At 42.1% G+C, this 19014-nt stretch overlaps 1 protein-coding gene and 2 non-coding genes across 4 annotated transcripts in view; 1 reads left to right on the forward strand and 2 right to left on the reverse strand.

The window, feature by feature from the left end:
• NR6A1 (nuclear receptor subfamily 6 group A member 1) overlaps positions 1-19014 on the forward strand; it is a 201108-nt gene that overhangs the window by 40247 nt on the left and 141847 nt on the right. The gene's annotated exons all lie outside the window — the stretch shown is intronic.
• On the reverse strand, positions 2818-3080 carry LOC130045870 (small Cajal body-specific RNA 13). Its single transcript, XR_008795635.1, has one exon. It is a non-coding gene; the product is annotated as a small Cajal body-specific RNA 13 (non-coding RNA).
• LOC130045859 (U6 spliceosomal RNA) lies at positions 8954-9060 on the reverse strand. The gene has a single exon (XR_008795628.1). It is a non-coding gene; the product is annotated as a U6 spliceosomal RNA (small nuclear RNA).

Raw genomic sequence — 19014 nt, forward strand, 5'->3', positions numbered from 1 at the left:
TTCTGCCTCTTGTAGCTCTTCTTGATAATGAAAGAGTTTAGGCGATCTTATAATTTGTAGCATATAATTATATATTATATATGGCATATCACATATAGCAGTACTGTCAGAGTCATTTGAGCTTCTCTGTGCATAGCATAATAATTTTGCATACAAAATAGAACAGTTTGCTATGGAGTAAGCTCTCAAAGAGCTTTCTTCCTGGCTTAGGTTCAGGATTATGCCACTGTTTATCAGAAGGTTCTTTACTAAAACAAATGAAGATAAGTTTTCCTTTGTTTTCCCCTTTATGTCACCTTTCTTCCACAACATTCTGTTTGTGATTCGGGTATTTCACATTCTTAACAGTTGCAAGCCTGCTTCCAAAACTTGAGCTCCATCTACTAGATCTCTGCTAGATCTAGCGTCTTGAATGTGGCCTTTTGCTGGGCAGTCCTCTTCTGATAAGGATTCTTTTGAACAGGGTGGGGGTGGGATGAAACCCAGAGCTTAGGGTGAGCTCTCATCCCCTTGACCTCTGCCCCGTTTCAGAGTTTATGGTGACTTGGTTGGGACTCCCTATGGAGCCTAGAGTTTAGGACTTGTTTACAATTGATGAAAAGATAGTTGCATTCAAAGGAGGTTGTTGGGTCCTTGGATAGTCATGGATCTTTGCCATTATCTCTGATAGGTGCAGAGAATGCTTGAACATCTGGGTCTAGAGATTTGTAATGGATGACTAAGAAGGAATGAGAAGAAATTCTGAAGCTAGATAGACTGCTGAAATGGTTCTTTCCATGGGAGGGGTATTACAGCAACAGTTTGAGAGTCGAGAGAAATTCAGAGAAACCTGTGACTGTACCCTGTTAATGAGCTTGCATTTTCAGGCTTGTCACAGGCCCATATGGCTGCCTTCATCCTTTTGTTTCCTGAACATTTTCTTTAGGCATCTGAGTTTGCAACTCCCACATTGGAGAAGGATCAATGTGGAAAAATGTGAATTCCAGTGAATTTTAAGAAGTGACAGATATGCAAAATAAATATTCACAGATAATTCCTTTTAGCGGTTACAATACTGGAAACAGCTTAAAAATTATTTTAAAAAAGTAATGGGGCTGGGGCTGGAGCGATAGCACAGTGGGGAGGGCATTTGCTTTGTACGTGGTCGACCCGGGTTCGATTCCCAGCAACCCATATGGTCCCCCGAGCACCGCCAGGAGTAATTTCTGAATGAAGAGCCAGAAGTAACCCCTGTGCATTGCCGGGTGTGACCCAAAAAGAAAGAAAAAAAAAGATTAGTGGGGGCGTACTTGCTGAATGTAAAGCCTGAGCTCTGCTCTGTCCACAGCCAGCTCAAAATTTTATAGGGGACTGATTAAATGGATACTCATGGTTTATTTATTTGTCTAATTTTTTTGACTTGGGGCCACACCCAGAGGTGCCCTGGCTCCCTGCTCAGGAATCAGTCCCGAGAGGGCGATCATGGGGTGCTGGAGATGGGACCTGGGTTGGCCGTGTACTACTAGGCCAGCACCCTGTCCTCTGCACTGTTTGTTTGATCCCTAAATGTATATTTATGTAAGGGAATACTATAGAATGGTAAGATCGCTTTTTATTTTTTTTTTAATTTTATTTATTTTTATGAATTTATTTATTGAATCACTGTGAGAGCAGTTACAAAAGCTTTTGGGTTTAAGTCTCGGTCATACAATGATGAAACACTCGTCCCTTCACCAGTGCACATTTTCCACCACTAAAAACCCCAGTATACGCCCCATCTCACACCCTTCCCCTGCCTGTGTGGCAGATGATTTCCACATTACTCTCTCTCTCTACTTTGATTCCATTCAATATTTCGACACCAGACCCACCATTATTATTTGAGATTTTACCCCAACACTCATATCTGCCAAAAAGGCAACTATTAAGACAATTTCTTTTCTAAAATAATTCTTTTGTAATTATTTCTATTGATTATGAATAGCATATGATGTTGTGGCCATGCGATTTTGGAATTCTGAAATCTTAATAATTAAATCTGGAGGGATTTCTGCCAAAAGCCGCTGGGTTCCAAGATTTGTTTCTGAGTCTCTGGGATCATGGCCTAAGCAGCTTGTTGAGTAGCCAGAGTCGCTGTTTGTGAGCGGCCAAGATAGGTTTCTAGTATAGAAGATACACTGAAATGTTTCTTATACCTCTGGGCAAATAGTGCCATAGGATTAAAAAAGAAAGTTTCATTATTTTTATATTTAAGATAAACATTGTATTATATATATACATATGGGCTGGAGCGATAGCACAGCGGTAGGGCGTTTGCCTTGCATGCAGCCAACATGGCCGACCCGAGTTCGATTCCTCTGTCCCTCTCGGAGAGCCCGGCAAGCTACCGAGAGTATCTCGCCTGCACGGCAGAGCCTGGCAAGCTACCCGTGATGTATTCGATATGCCAGACACAGTAACAACAAAGTCTCCAATGGAGACGTTACTGGGCCCGCTCGAGCAAATCGACGAACAACGGGAGGACAGTGACAGTGATATGTATATATATATATATACACACACACACATATATATATATATATATATATATATATATATATATATTTGCTTTTTGGGTCACACCTGGCAATACACAGGGGGGGTTACTCTTGGCTGATGCACTCAGGAATTACTCCTGGCAGTGCTCGGGGGACCATATGGGATGCTGGGAATCGAAACCGGGTCGGCTGCGTGCAAGGCCATATATTTAAAAAATTTAAATATAGTTTTGGGTAAGATACATGTTTTTTAACATGCCTCTTAGATTAAGAAAAAATTTCAAGTTATTTGTTTGTTTTAACTTGTAGTAGTACTTAGTGTCCAGCAGAAATCTCTCTGTCAGTTAAACAATATCCCAGTTGTGGAGCTTCTCTTACTGTTACAGGAGATAATGACACTATCCAGTCACTATTGCTGTGGCAACTGTGCCAGGAACTATCAGAGGAAAACTGCGCATAAACTGCTGGTGCTGCGGCAGTCATGTCTCAAGAGGATGATGCTTTTTCTGCAAGTCTAGTGTGTTCTAGGGTACACCAACTCAGACCATAGTCATAGTAAAGCAATAAATATCTGGAGAGCTAGAGAGATAGTCTAGAGGTTTAGGTTCTTGCCTTGCATGTGACCAGCCCCAGTTTGATCCCTGGTATCGCATGGTTCTCCAGTACCTCAGCACAGCTCTGAGTAAATCCTGAGCACTACTGCATGGGTGGGACTCAGGACCTAGCTGTGTGCTTCCCCCTCACCCCTACCAAAAAACCTCAGTCCTGGATTCAATTCCTGATACTACATGGTACTGTCAGGAATGTCCCTTACTCTGATAAACAAACAAATCTGACTCAGTTCAGCTGCCAAGTTCCCAAGACTGTTCTGCCAGTTTATTTATTTGATCTGCCCAGACTCCAGCTTCCCTCTTGGATCACAGACTTGACTTTAAGAATTCTCTTATCTTGAAATTGCTCCCAGGAAGAGGAATCGGTGTCCTCCAGACACAGAGCTGCTTTTCCAGGCTCCGCCATGTAACTCAGCCTTCATTCACTTATCATGCTATTGGAATTGGCCTCCTTTTTAGTGTCGGAGAGTGATGAGAGCCATAGTAGCTTCTTATTGGAGTTGTGCAGTACCAGGGTTCCATTGTGAAAGGCACCCTAACAGAAGAGAACATGATGCTGTGAGTTTGTATATTGACTTATTTCCACTTCGTTTTGTTGAGTGACCATAGTGACTCTGAAGCTCAGTTTCTTCATCCATATTCACTGTTAAGAGTTGTTTTAAAAAGCAAGTGAGGGGGCAGGTCCGCCGTTTGCCTTGCGTGCTGTAGATCCTGGCTCAATCCTTGGCATCCCTTTTGGTTCTGCTGGAGAAATTCCTGAATGCAGAACCAGGATTAACCCCAGAGCATTGCCAGGTGAGAACCAAAAGGCAAATAAAAAGGGGGGGGCACGTGAGGGGCCTGGAATGATAGTTCTGTGGGTAGGGCATTTATCTTGCACCTGGCTGATTTGAGTTCGAGCTCCTGCCTCTCATATGGTCCCTTGTGTACTGCAGGGGGTAATTCTGAGTGCAGAGGCAGGAGTATTCCTCAAACATCACTATGTGTGACCCAAAAAGAATATACCCAGCACCCTTGGTGTTCTAAGCACCAAGCCAGGAGTAGCATCTGAGCACTGAACCAATGGGGTTTGTGTGAGAGAAAAGTGAGATACACAGAGTGAATTAAATAGCATATAACTCCTTAGTCATTCCTTTGCTGAAATACATGACAAAGGGTTTCTGGCTTACTAATATTTAGTAATCACTTTCTTGTATGCTAGTGATTTTAAAACATCAACTCTGTGTAGATGTTAACTCTTGTTCTTCCCTATTTTAGTGATTAGAAAATGGACAGATTAGAACTTGACCAGGGTCACACAGCTGACAGTGGGCAGAGTGGAAATCTGTGATTCTCTAGGGCCAGTGTTCTTTTTACTTCTTTTGGTTTTGGGGGCCACACTCTGCAATGCTTCAGGGTTACTCTTGACTCTGCACTCGGGAATCACTCCTGGCGGTGCACAGGGGACCCATTAGGATGTTGGGGATCAGACCCAGTTAGTTGGCCATGTACAAGTCAAGTGCCCATCCCGCTGCAGTATTGCTCTTTTTTTAAAGATTATTTTAAAACTATGTTATGATAAGGCCCCAAACCAACCTTCCCCCCCCCCCAGCCCAGTGTTATGATTTACATGTAGTTAACATGGATCTGAAGTGTAAGAGTGAAGCAGTTTTCACATATCCTTACTTCCTCGTGATTCGTATTCCATCAAGGTATGGTTCATTGCCATTTCTTTTTTTCTTTTTTTTTTTAAATATATATTAGTTCACAATAGTTCATAATTTTTTCAGAAAATTCCCATATGTTTTTTATTTTGATGATCCTGTTATTCTACCCCAAGAGTTAAGAATTTTTCATTTCTGTCATCATACATAGATGGCAGTTGTTCCTATTCTGAAATGCCATATAAATGGAATTATTCTTGTTTTCTGTTGTGTCTCATATCTCAAGCATTACGAGACTTGTCTATGTTGTTGAAGTTCTTTCTATTGATGTATTCTGTGGGCTGTCATCACAATTTTAACAGTTTATCTGTCATTTTTTGGTTTTTTTTTTTGGGTGATCCCTGGTAGTGTCTCAGAACTAAATTCTGCTTTGTTTTGGGTCACACTGTGAGTCACTCAGGTTTTATTCCTGACGTGGTGCTCAGGGATTGATCACTCCTGGCAGGGCTCTGGGGCTGTGCTGGGAATCGAACCTGGTCATATACCTACCAGGCAACTTAGTTTAATATTTCTCTGGCCCGGTTTTATTTTTGACTATTTGAAGTAAGCATACATAGACATCATACAAGTGTTTTATGGATATGTTTTTATTTCTCTTAGACATATATCTAGGGGTGTTGGTTTATGTGATGTGTATTAAAACTTTTCTATAAAATATTTTTTTTCAGATATATTTACAGTTCAGTGGTGTTTGAGTTGTAGTTTTTGTTCATCTTTGTGAGCATTTGGCATTACCATTTAAAACAAAAAATTTATATTTGGGGGAGAGGCCACACCTGGCGATGCTCAGGGGTTACTTCTGGCTCTGCACTCAGGAAATACTCCTGGCGGTGCTCAGGGGACCATAAGGGATGCCGGGAGTTGGACCCAGCTTGGCCGTTTGCAAGGCAAGGGCCTTACCACCAGTATTATCTCTCCAGCCCACCACTGAAAAATTGTTTTGTGTGTTTATTTTGTTGTTGGCCCATACTCTGCTGTGCTCAGGAATCACTCCTGGAGAATTCAGGAGATATGGTATGTCAGGGATCAAACCTGGGTCAACCTTGTTGGTGTGCGCTCTCTCTCTGGACCCATAGCTTTATTTATTTATAATGTTTATGTAATTTTTGGTTTTTGGGGTCACACCCAGCAATGCTCAGGGATTACTCCTGGCTCTGCATTTAGGGATTACTCTTGGCGGCGCTCGGGGGACCCTATAGGATGCCAGGGATTAAACCCAGTGAACTGCTTGCAAGGCAAATGCCCTAGCCACTGTACTAGTGCTCTGTCCCTGTCTAGCCACATAACTTTTAAAATTGTAAAGTTCAGAACTGGGGAGTTAGCTCAAAGGGCTATAGCGCATGCTTTGCATGGTCCCCTGAGCACTGCCAAGAGTGACACCTGGTGCAGCCTGTAAGCTCTGCTGTAAAATCGCTCTCCAAAACAGAATGTAAAATTTAGATATTCTAATAAGCACCTGATTTCCCTGATACCTAATTATGCCAACCATTTTTCATGCACTTAAATTGGATATTGATATATCATCTTCAGTCCCAGGGATGTGACTCCAGTTTGGAGCATATGGGCAAGGCCCTGTGTTTGATCCTTAGCGTTGCCTTGTCTGAATCCCTCGTGCCTCCTCCTAGTCATGTATATGTATATGTCACTATATGTGTACGCACGCCTGTTTATGTATATATGCGCCCAGCCCCAAAGAAAGCTTATACTTTGTTTGCTTTTGATCCCAAACTCAGCTCTACTCTCAGGGTCACTCCTGTCCCTGCTTTGGGATCTCTTCTGGTGGTGCTCAGGAGTTTGTATGGGATATTGGTGATCAAACCCAGGCTAGCTGCTTATAAAGCAAGTATCCTTTCTGACTCCTTAAGGTCTGTTTTCTTAACCTGTGCTATAACTGCCTCTAAAATAATTAGCTTATTTTTTTTCTTTTCTATTGTTGATTTACAGTTCTGTCAGTAATAGAGTTTCAGGTATACAGTTTTCCAGCAACACTTAGCACTTACAGAGACTCTACCAGTGTTTCAAGGTCTCCATCCACCACTCCTCTGGCAAACTCATTTCTGTAGGCTGTCTTTTTCTTCTGTAGGGTGCTACCCCTGGGCATTTGTTAGTCCCTTGCTATTGAACCCATCCTTTGGGACCTATTCTTTTGATTCTATTTATGTAAAACTTAGTTTCTGGTGTACTCACAAAGCAACTAGCTGGTTTCATGGAGTTTAGGCGCTTCCTATTCCAAATTTGAGGTTTCCATCTAGTGGTCTCTTCCGGAAGCACAGGGAGAGCCTGTAATGAGTTGGTATTCCCATGTAGTCCAATAGGTGGCGATAGGCCCTCGTTGAAGTGCCAGTTGTGACTGAGTGAATTGAAAGAAGAAAACGGTGCTTGTGGAGTTTATAATTAAACATAACAGGGGGGAAAAAAAGGGTTTTTTCCCCCCTGAAAAGTAAAACATAATGTTTTAAAATACAAGAGAAGAAATGAATCTTTAGCTTGTTCTGAGGATGTGTATAAGAGCAGCCTAAATACAGTCTGTGGGGGGATGGCTTAGCATGCAGGAGCCTAGGATTCCTTCTGCGGCTTCACCTGGTCCCCCAAACACCTCCTTAGGAGTGGCCCTTGAATACCATTGGATGAAGCCCCAAAACTAAAAGCACAGTACAAAAGACGAAAAAAATAAGTCGGGAGAATTAGGTTTTCCTGAACAATTAACGTGAAGGTGATGTGAGTTTATAAGAAGCCTGGGTAGTGCTAACAGGGCTGCGGAAGTGAAGAGAGAGGGGCTGGGGCGGGTTGCTAGCGCTTCCTGGAATGCTAGAGAAAAGGGCAGAGGACACCCGGACTGGATGCCCTGTGGCCTGCCCGGCAGCCTGGAGCAGTTGCTTGATGATGGCAGCGACACCCACTTTTTTTGGCCCTAGCTTGCTTACTTTGAGCCCGTGGTCTAATAACCTTCCAGTTGGTGCCTTCAGTTGAAAATAATCTGTGTTGGCTTCCGTGGCAGGTGGGGGCGGGCATTCAATTGGCCACTCAGGCCCATCTACTCTCTCCATCCTGGAATCGTGGTCTTGTTTGCCTGCAGCATTGCAGCAGAGAAGCCCATGCTGATGAACGCCATTGTCTTTCCTGGGGACCTTGAGTTTCCACATTTTGGCAAAATGCCAAGGGTGAGGTGGTTCCTCCAATCCGTGCTGTGGTTCCTACCGTGATTCACAGCTTGAAAAATATGGTCAGTGGTACTAAAGTCGATAGTTTCAAAGATCTTAGAGTTACGGAAGCTGTGCGGGGTGGTTTGGTGGCCATAGAAGGGTGGGTTTAAGTCACTGAGATCTTGAGGAAGTATAGTCTCATTGTTCGTAATGTTTGAAGATCAGTCTTTAACAGCTGGTTATTTGCTTTATTATTTGAGTGTTCTCAGATTATGTGTGATCAGACTGGTATTTGAATAAGACTCAAAAATTTTATTGAAAATTCTACTATAATTTATGTACAACAAATATTTCAGGTAGGATGATAAATGTGCTGTAGGAATTGAGGCATTGTTTATGTTGATTCCTTGCGCTCCCCCCCGCCCCCCATGGCTCTCCCGCCCCAACACACGTCCCATATGGTCCCCTGAATCTGTCAGGAGTCACAAGTGTGCTGAATGTTGCCCATAAACAAAAATAAAATGGAATAAAAGAAAAGCAATAATAGTAACCTTTGGAAACTGCTGCTAATTTCCTCAGTGGTGACTGTGGATTTCTTCTGAGATTAGCAGCTGATCTTCCGTTTGTATTTCAGGAGGCTCTTTGCAGAGTTGCCACTCACTGTGTGGCAGCTTCACTGCCTTTGTATGTGTGGGAGCTTCATGTGGCACGGGGAATGAGAGCTGGAACTCCTGAATGTAGAGCCTGTATTGAGCCCCTTGCACTATTTCTCTGATGCCACTTTTAGTTTTTTATTATATCTTCTGTTTGGGGGCCACACCCAACTGTGTTCAGGGCTTACTCCTGGCTTTGTGCTCAAGGTTCACTCCTGGCAGTACTTAGGGAACCACATCTGGTAACAGGGATTGAATCAGGGTCACCTGCATGCAAAGCAAGCTCCAGTTCCCTATCTTTATTTTAAAATCTTTTTTTCTTGATCGAAAAGTATGGAGTAGTTCATGAATTTGTGTGTCATCCTTGTGCAGGGGGCCATGTTAATCTTCTCTGTATTGTTCCAGTTTTGGGCTGGACCCATAGCACAGCAGGTAAGGAGTTTGTTTGTCTTGCATGCGGCCAGTCTGGGCTCGATTCCTCTGCCCCTCTCAGAGAGCCTGGCAAGCTACCGAGAGTATCTCGCTCTCACAGCAAAGCCTGGCAAGTGCCCCGTGACATATATGATATGCCAAAAACAGTAACAACAAGTCTCACAATTTGTTGTGAGATGCTACTAGTGCCCGCTCAAGCAAATCTACGAACAATGGGAGAACAGTGCAGTGCCATTATTCCAGTTTTAGTATTTGTACTCTCAGAGTACGTGTATCTGTTTTGTTTTGTTTTTGGGCCATACCTGACAAAGCTCCTTGCTTCTGACTCTGCTCAGGGATCAGTCCTGGTGGACTGGGGAACCATAATGGGGGTGCCCGGGATTGAACCTGGGGTGGCCACATGTAAGGCAAATACCCTACCTACTGAAGTATGTTCTGTCCCTCCGCCTCATCTTTATCTTTTTAAACACCAAATTTATAAAATCAAGCATTTTTTTTGCGGGGGGGGGGGGGGTGAACACACAACATAGTGATAATATAGTGGGTAGGGCATTTGCCCGGGGTTTTACTCCTGGCTTTGTGCTCAGCCATCATTTCCGATGAGATTCAGGGGACCATATTCTCCAGCCCCAAACAGTTAACAAGCTTCTGTACTAAAAAGTACTTATAAGTAGAAATGAACTTAACATCATTCAGTCATAGGGTGAATGCTTGTTGGAATAGTTTGTCAGGAACTTTCTTTGATTTTTATTTTATTTTATTTTATTTTTTTGCCACACCCGGTGATGCTCAGGGCTCACTCCTGGTTCTTCTCCCAGGGATCACTCCTGGTTGGGCTCTGGGGACCATATGAAGTGCTGGGAATTGAACCCGGGTTGGCTGTGTGCAAGGCAAACACCCTACCTGCTGTACTATCTCTACCGCCCCTGCCTTAAGTTTATAATTTGAAGATCTCAGAAGGATAGAAAGATACAGCTCAAAAGGCTGAATGTATGTTTTGCACGCTAGAGGTCCAACTTCAATTCTTGACACTGTATTAAAGTTCCCTGAATACCACTGAGAAAAAAAAATTGAAAAGAGAGAACCATAACCCTAAAAGGTTGGGAAGGAGAAAAGTTAGATATTCCAAGGCTAACTAGAATAAGACTCAAAATAGTTGCTATTTAGAACTAGGAAAGGAAAAGATGGTTCTGTGACTGAAAGTAAAATATTTGTATGGATGGAGGTCATTGTGTATGTACCAGATGTTTATAATAACGGCTCTAATATTGCTGGTAGTAAGTAGTATTTGTTATATCAGTTCTGTTGACAGAATTATGTGCTGTGTAAATCTACCACCAAATAATTCTTTTCAATATTGTTTTATCTTATGTTGAATGGAGTAGATCAATGTAATTGAGAAGGAAATAAAGTTCTTTCTTTAAAGTGTTGGGATTTCTGTGATTTATTTGATACATGTATATTAAGCATTTTAGTTATCTAGGATTGTGTCAGCATGATTAAGATCCAGTAAATTCAAGGATTAAACATTTTTATCAATACTATCTTGTGAGATTTTCTTTCTTCCTTTCCTTTCCCTCCCTCCCTCCCTCCCTCCCTCCCTTCCTCCCTCTCTCCCTCCCTCCCTTCCCTTCCTTCCTTCCTTCCTTCCTTCCTCCCTCCCTCCCTCCCTCCCTCCTTCCCTCCCTTCCTCTCTCCTCTTTCTCCTCCTCCTTCTTCTCTTCTTCTTCTTCTTCCTCTCTCTCTCTCTCTCTCTCTCTCTCTCTCTCTCTTTTGATTTTTGAGTCACACCCAGCAATGCTCAGGGATTACTCTTGGCTCTGTAATCAGGAATTACTCCTGGTGGTGCTTGGGGGACCATATGGGATGCCGGTGATTGAACCCGGGTCGCCTATATGCAAGGCAAATGCCCTCCCCACTGTACTATTATTCCCGTCCATCTTTCTTTTTAATTTTATTTTGGCCATACCGGAGATGCTCAGGGTTTATTTCTGGTGGATTTGGGAGACCATGCAGGGAGCCAGGGATTGAACTCAGATCAGCTGCGTGCAAGGCAAACTTACTACTTGCTGTACTCTCTGTTGTTCCTTCCATCCCTGACATTTTGTTTCTGTATCTATCATTCTTTGTGAGAATTTTTGTTACATAAAGACTTAAAATGCTATAATTGTTTGTGATAATCATGATAATCTTTATCCTTAACTATATTCGTCACCAAAAATATATTGCTTTTACCTCACTTAAATATTCAATAAGGCATGATTTTTGTTTTGTTTCGGGGTCATACCGTTCGCGCTCAGGGCCTACTCCCAGCTTGGTCCTGGGAAATTGCTCCTTAAGATTTTTTTCAAACAAGGAACCAAATCCAGGATTTCTGCATGCAGTGCTGTGCTCCAGACCTTTGAACCATCTCTGCAGTTTCATAAGTGTGGTTTCTGAACACTTGTGTTTCAACCTCTATTTTTCTCTCTCTCTTTTTTAAAGAGTTGGGTAAAAATACTACTAAGGAGATTTCAGGAAAAGGGCTCAAGTGGTGGAGCACATGTCTTGCATGTTTGAGGCCCAAAGTTCAGTCCCTGGCACTGCGTTGCCCCCTGAGTTATCTTGGTGTAGCCCTGGTGGATCCTGAGCACTGTGTAATATAACTCATGTAAAAAGAAGCTGCCAGGCCAGAGAGATATTATAGTGGGTAAAGTCCTTGCCTTATATATGACCGAGATCAGTTTGATCCCAAGCACCACATTTGTTCCCCATGAACCTTGCCAAGACTGAATCAGGAGCACAGAGCCTTGAACACAGCTGCCTGTGACACTAGACACTCCAGCCCCTTGCCTTCCTGCAAGAGAGGGTGGAGGGGAGCAGAAGGTGGGGAGGGAGAGGGAGGGGGCTGTTAAAGATGCATCTTACTCTAGAAACAAGCTGGGGAGAAATAGGTGTTAATTAAAGTTGGTATGACTACCCATGGGTTAGCGTAACAATACTACTACTGGGCAAGGATTACTGCTTATTAATCCTCTTGATGTACTTGGTGCCATTCAGATCATATAGATTAGTATTATGATATTTTTACTCTATGCTCAAAATACACAAGTTTGATCAAAATAATAGAGCTGCCTTTCATGGGGTTTTGCTGTGTGTCAGATGCTGTGCTGAGCACTTTGTTCTCAGCTTTCATAATCACCACCACAGCTGCATGAAGTAGGTGGTATTTCCCAGTTGAGAAGCTCAGACTAAATGGTTACAAACACATGGCTTCTTATTGCCCTGTTCATCACAGCCGAAGGAAACTTAATGGCTTAAGGAATATGACCTAGTCTTAGGGATTTATAAAAAAGGTTGGCATAGAATGCAAAATATGGGTTGAATACCGGGAATCATATAGTGGTTACAAAACTAGTCTATCTTGTGAGAATGACCCTTGGGATACATAGAGACCTAGAGATGGGAGTTCAACAAGGAGTAGGAATCCTGTAAGCTAGTTTAAAAGAGGGGCATTGGTGGAAAGTGTCATTTTTCTTTGGACCCAAGGATGTTGCATGTGTATGGATTTCATGAAAAATCAGGATTTATTTTTGCGTGTGTGCAGGGAGGGGTTTGGGCCATACCAGTGGTGCTCAGGGTATTGCTGGCTCTGTGCTCCAAGGATCACTCCTGGCAGTGCTTAGGGGACCATAAGAGGTGTCCGTAATAAAGAAATATACTTGCTCTTTTCTACCTTGCCTTGTCTTTCCACCACACATGCTCAACACAGGCTCATTAAAATATTTGCGTTCAAATTAATTTAAACTTAATTAATTTTGCTGTGCCAAGGATCAAATCTAGGACTTTCCACATACAAAGCTCTACCTTATGCATGCTCTACTACTGACTGTCATTCCTGGCCCAGTTTCAAGTTTTAAACGTTAAGAAAAGAAAGTAAGCTAAGATTGGATCAGGTATCCATTTGTCCTAGCAGGGAGAACCATCCATTGACTGTTTGGCTGAGGCTGCAAGTACATTCTAAGGAGAATATGAATAAACAGATGAATACGTTGGCTTCAGTTAGAAAACAGAAAAGATGGAGGTTGTGAAACTCACTATTGAGTATAGTATTTGAAGGACTCAGTACACAAGTTATGTGTTAAGTTTGGGGGTGGGAGGAACAATTGCAAAAGTAGCAGGGATCCAGGTATCAGATGGTGCTTGAAGTTAGGCAAGTCAAAGAGGTGTTGTCCAATCACCAGTAACTAGTTGATCATGTAAGCATTAAGGTGAAAATTCTTGGGTCTTAGGTTGATAATCGCCAGATGGACTTGAGAAATGATTGGACTAAGGAGCATGTGAGCTATGATAGATATTCGGGCGTACTTAGGGGTTTGATTGAAGTTCCCAGGGCCAAATAATTACATTTCGTATACTTACTTGCATAGAATCTAGTTGGATACTTACCTGGTAATAAGGTCTGATGTTGTCCATACCTAGCCTCCATGTACCTAGCCTCATAGGATCTGAGACTGATCCAGATCTCTCTCTCTCTCTCTCTCTCTCTCTCTCTCTCTCTCTCTCTCTTTCTCTCTCTCTCTCATATTATGACTCAATAAATTAGGACTTTTAGCAATATCAGTTGACATTCAAGTTTTTATAATGTTGCTTTCTGTATTTAAAAATAATTCTGGTATTCCACATTTTTCTTCTGCTTTCCCAAAGAAGTTTTTCCTTCTAACTGTATTTTGGGATTGAGCTGTATTTGAATAGTTTAGATATTCAAACAATCCTGTCAGGTTTCAGAAAAATGAATTTGATTTTAGACTGTTTGATTTCACCAAGATTAGGACTTTTGTCACAGATAAAAATATGTATGTTTATTCCTGGGTAAAAATACTCATTTCTTTTTTATACTCGGCATTACGTAGAGGTTAGTATTCCTAGCTTGGTGCTCAGGAATTACTCCCGGCAGTGCTTGAAGGACCATATGGGTTGCTAGGACTTGAACCCCGGATGACCGAGTGCAAGGCAAAACGCCCTACCCGCTGTGCTGTTACTCTGGTCCCAAAGTATTCATTTCTAGTATGAGTAAGAAGGTCAGTAAACTTTGCCCCAAAAAAGCAAATGTGAATATGGACAAACTTTCAAAAGCAGATACAGACTTACGGATTCATGAAAGTCACTAAATTTTTACTCTGTTTTCACTAAATTTTGACTAAGTCACAGATTCAGTCAAGGAAAGTTTTATTTGCTTTTTTTTTGTTTTTGTTTTGGGCCACACCTACACATCCAGCCACACAAGACTTCCTCCTGGCTCTGTGCTCAGAGGTCACTCCTGGTAGTGCTTGAGGGACCACACAGGGTGCTTGGGATCAAACCTGGGTCAGCCAAGTGCAAGACAAGCGTCCTGCGCACTGTGCTATCACTCTGACCCAGGAAAGTTAGTTTAAAAAACAACAGCGACACTACTAGTGGGGCAGAAGCGAGAATTTACAGTTTCCAATAGCGCATTGTTTAAATTCAACAACAAAAGATTAGAAGGCACGCAAAGAGGAAGTCAGAGCAGTAGTACAGAGGGTAGGCGCTTGCCGTGCTTGCTGCCTACTTGAGTTGACAATTCCTGGCATCCCATATGGTCCCCCAGCCCATCCAAGATTGTACCTGAGCATGGAGCCATGACTAAGTTCTGAGAACCTCTGGGTGTGACCCCAAAACAAAACAAACAAAAAAGAAAAACCTGCAAAGAAAGAAAACATGGCCCATACTCAACGGGAAAAAGATCAGTCAAAGCTGCTTTAAGTGGTTCCAAATGCTAGGTAAGGCATACAACTATTAGAGGTATTTGAAAAGGTAAATAGTAATCTTTGAAGAATTCAAAATGTGATGAGAACTCAACAAATAGAGTCTCAATAAATAAAAATATAAGGTGTCCAGAGAAAAGAGTACGGCCAGTAAGGTGGTTGCCTTGTATGCAGCTGACCCAGTTTTGATGCCTGGCACCTCATGGTCCCCTGAGTCCTGCCAGGAGTTTGCCTGGGGACCACACAGGGTGGGCACAGATGAGCGTGCCCCTCCAAAAACAAACCAAAATGGATTGTGGCCCCCAAACCAAAACAAAACAGATACTTTGCATATGGGAAACCTGAGTTCGGGCCCTGGCACTGCTGGGTCCTCCAAAGTGACTCCTGAGAACTTCTGTGTGCTGTCCCAACCAAAAAGAGAAAGTACTTATTAGAGGGGAGAATTTTAATAATTGAAAAATTAGGAGCAGCGCAGTTATGGTACTAGAATAAATAATTGGTAAGTGTATAGAAACACCAAAAAAATTAATACAAAGTATAGAGAAGAAAATAACAAACTGAACTCTGACATTATGGCACACCATCGTGTGCAGGTATGGATATACATAGGAGAGGAGTGAGAGAAAGGAGCAAACATTCTGGAGAAATAATGGCCCTAAACTGAACTGATTTGATGATAAACATTAACCTGTAGATCTAAAATTTTGAAAAATCCTAGTTACGGGGGCTGGAGTGGTAGCGTAGAGGGTAGGGCGTTTGTCTTATACACGGCTGACTCGGGTTTGACTCCCAGCATCCTGTATGGTCCTCCAAGCACTGCCAGGAGTAATTCCTGAGTGCAGAACCAGGAGAACCCTTGTGCATCACCGGGTGTGACCCAAGAAACAAAAAACAAACAAAATCCTAGTTCTGATAAACATACTTCAGAGTCAAACTGTTAGAAGATGCATCAAGAACACAAAAAACCTTACTGTCTACAAGACAACAGCAGTGGGATTTTTGACTGATTTGTCAGTAGAAACCATGGAGGCCTGAAGGCAGAAGATGGTGTTCAAAGAGTGATGGGGGTGATAGGTGATAATTATTAATTAAGAATTATATATCGTCAAAAAGGATTACAAAATGAAGACATTTTCATGTTTAACCAAAAAAATTGTTGGTGGATTGGCCTTAAAATACTAACGGGGAAAAAAAAGTACAAGAAAAGTGGGCCAGGGGTTGGAGTGATAGTACAGAGGGTAGGGCGTTTGCCTTGCACTCGGCCGACCGAGTAGGTTCTAGAGTAGGTTCGATTCCCAGCATCCTGAGCACCACTAGGAGTAATTCCTGAGTGCAGAGCCAGGAGTAACCCCTTTGCATCACTGGGTGTGACCCAAAAAGAAAAAATAGAAAAGAGGGCTAGAAATACAACTCATTGGTAGAGCACTTGCATTGACTATGCAATTGTGAGGTCCTATAATCAATCCCTAACAACACACACACACACACACACACACACACACACACACATTTAAAGATACTCTTTGTTTTTGTTTGTATGTTTGGGCCACACCTGGCTGTGCTCCTGGCTCTACACTCAGGGATTTTTCTGGTGGCCTCGGGGTGCCAGGGATGAAACTGAGCTGTGTACCAGGCAGATGTGCCACCCACTGTACTATTTCTCCAGCTCCCCTGGGGGTATGCTTGACTCCTCATTCATTTCTATTTGGCCAGTTCCTTGGAAGATGGAACTGATGGAAAGATAGTCTCAATATTTTATGTTTGAAAAAGGTGTATCCAGGTGAAGGGACGGGTGTTGAAATATTGTATGACTGAAAACTAGTCATGAGCAACTTTCTAGTTGTATCTCGTAGTGATTTAATTAAAAAAAATTTGAACCGACTGATTTAATTAAAAAAAAAGTTGAAACCCTGACAGTTTGGTGCTCAGGGCCAGTGGAGCCCATACCTGGGAGTGTGTGGGCCACTTGCTAGTACTAGGAATCATTCAGAGCCTTGACATGTAGGCACGTGCTGTACTACTTGGCTAGCTCCCTGACCCGACTTTGTCATTTTTTATTTGGTGGGTGGGGTGTTTCCCAAGCAGTGCTTTGGACTGACTGAGGCACTGTTTGAACACACTCAGGTTCAATGCTAAGGCCCCCAGTTAGGGAGTTTGAGCCCTCAAGTTTGCGAGGACCTCTAGGACCAACCTTAGTAGTGCTTTACTTCAGATCAGCTTTTGGTGACTGAAAAGCAGTTGATGAGCTTATTGTAATACAACACGATTTTGGGGGTGATATCTTTTGTCTAGAGTAGAACTCAGGAATCAGCATGATTTACTTAATTCTGGTGTACAATGAGGTTTGGGAAACATTGGCTTAAATTCCATATTTTTCATTCTTGCCACCTTTTTTTTGACTTTGACTTTTTATTTCTTGTCACACTGTAAATATGAAAGACTAGAAGTTGATACAACTTTTTTACTGCCTTACTTAGACTTTTGCTATGAGAATCTGTTTCTTTTTCTTTCTTTTTTTTTTTTTTTTTTTTGCCTTTTGGGTCACACCCAGCGATGTTCAGGGGTCACTCCTGGCTCTGCACTCAGGAACCAATCCTGGTGGTATTCAGGGGACCATATGGGACGCTGGGGGTTGAACCTGGGTTGGCCACGTGCAAGGCAAACACCCTACCGGTTGTGCTATTGCTCTGGCCCCATGTTTATTTCAAAGTGTATGATGTTATTAATAATCAGAGTTATTGTTTAAAAAATAAGGATATTATTTTAATATTATTCCATTGGAAAATGAGGTTCCCTGTTATATCATAAAAGTGGCCTGCCTCCTGTTGAATCCTGAGAGTTAATCTTTGATTTTAATTTTCATTAAGAAAAATATAATTATTTCCCACCTCACTTTGTTTTTTCCCTTATTTGAGGGACAGACAGGTTTGCAAAAATAAGAATGAATGAGCCTCATTTCTTTGGCTAAAAAAAGAACATGTAAGTACATTTGAACAATAATAACTATAGCATTCGTATGAAGTCATACTATATTGTCATTTAAAACAATGAATAGATATAACTAGATTGTTGATGAAGACTATAATGTATAGCTGACTGAAAAAGCAAATTGTATAGCATTAAGTATAAAATGGGCTAGTTTGTTTACTTTCCAAAACATGAAATTATAAATTGGTTGGTATGTTGGTGGATATAAAGTAAAATTTTATTTCTATTTATTTTATGTTTTTTTATATCTATTTATTTTAATAAATGACACACATAGTACCTTTGTTAGAATTATTCTAAACTAGTAATAAAAGATGAGTAGGCTATAACAAGATTATGATGAAAGGCTGTGGAAAAGATTGTATAGCATTGAGGCTGGAGCGATAGGACAGTGGGTAGGGCATTTGCCTTGCATGCGGCTGTCCTAGGTTCGATTCCCAGCATCCCATGTGGTCCCCCCGAGCACCAACAGGAGTGATTCTTGAGTGCAGAGCCAGGAGTAACCTTTGTGCATCGCTGGGTGTGGCCCAAAAAGCAAAATAAAATAAGATTGTATAGCATTAAGTAAAAAGTGAGCTTGATCTTGTTTAAGTCACTCTTAAGAGCACACAAAGTTATTGGGGCTGGAGAGATAGTTCAGCAAGTAGTGCACTTGCCTTGCACACAGCTGGCTTGGGTTTGATCCCTGGGAGCACATATGGTCTCCTGATCAGGAATCACCACAGCAGTGATTCCTGAGTACAGAGCCAGGAGTGATCCCTGAGCATCATCAGGTGTGGCCCAAACACCCCCACTCCCAAGAGAGCAAACAAAAGAAAAAAGCACACAAAGTTATGGGCAAGTGTCTATTTGCATATAAAGGAAAAGATCTCCAAAGGTATAAATGTCTAGATTATGACATAACAGTAGGTAATGCAGTTTATAATAATAGGTAATTCAGTACTACATTTATTTCTTCTAATAATTACTTGTAACAAGTCATTAAGCTTATGTTTATAGGTAATTTCCGTTGAGAAAGTGTATTGCAGAAGTAGGGAAGGGATTAAAAATTATTTTTTTTGGCCCCTTGGATCACACCTGGCGATGCACAGGGATTACTCCTGGTTCTGCACTCAGGAATTAACCCCTGGCAGTGCTCAGGGGACCATATGGGATGCTGGGAATCGAACCCGGGTTGACCGCATGCAAGGCAAACGCCCTACC

This window comes from Sorex fumeus, unplaced genomic scaffold (assembly GCF_029834395.1).
Source record: "Sorex fumeus unplaced genomic scaffold, SorFum_2.1 ptg000129l, whole genome shotgun sequence".
Lineage (NCBI taxonomy): Eukaryota > Metazoa > Chordata > Mammalia > Eulipotyphla > Soricidae > Sorex > Sorex fumeus.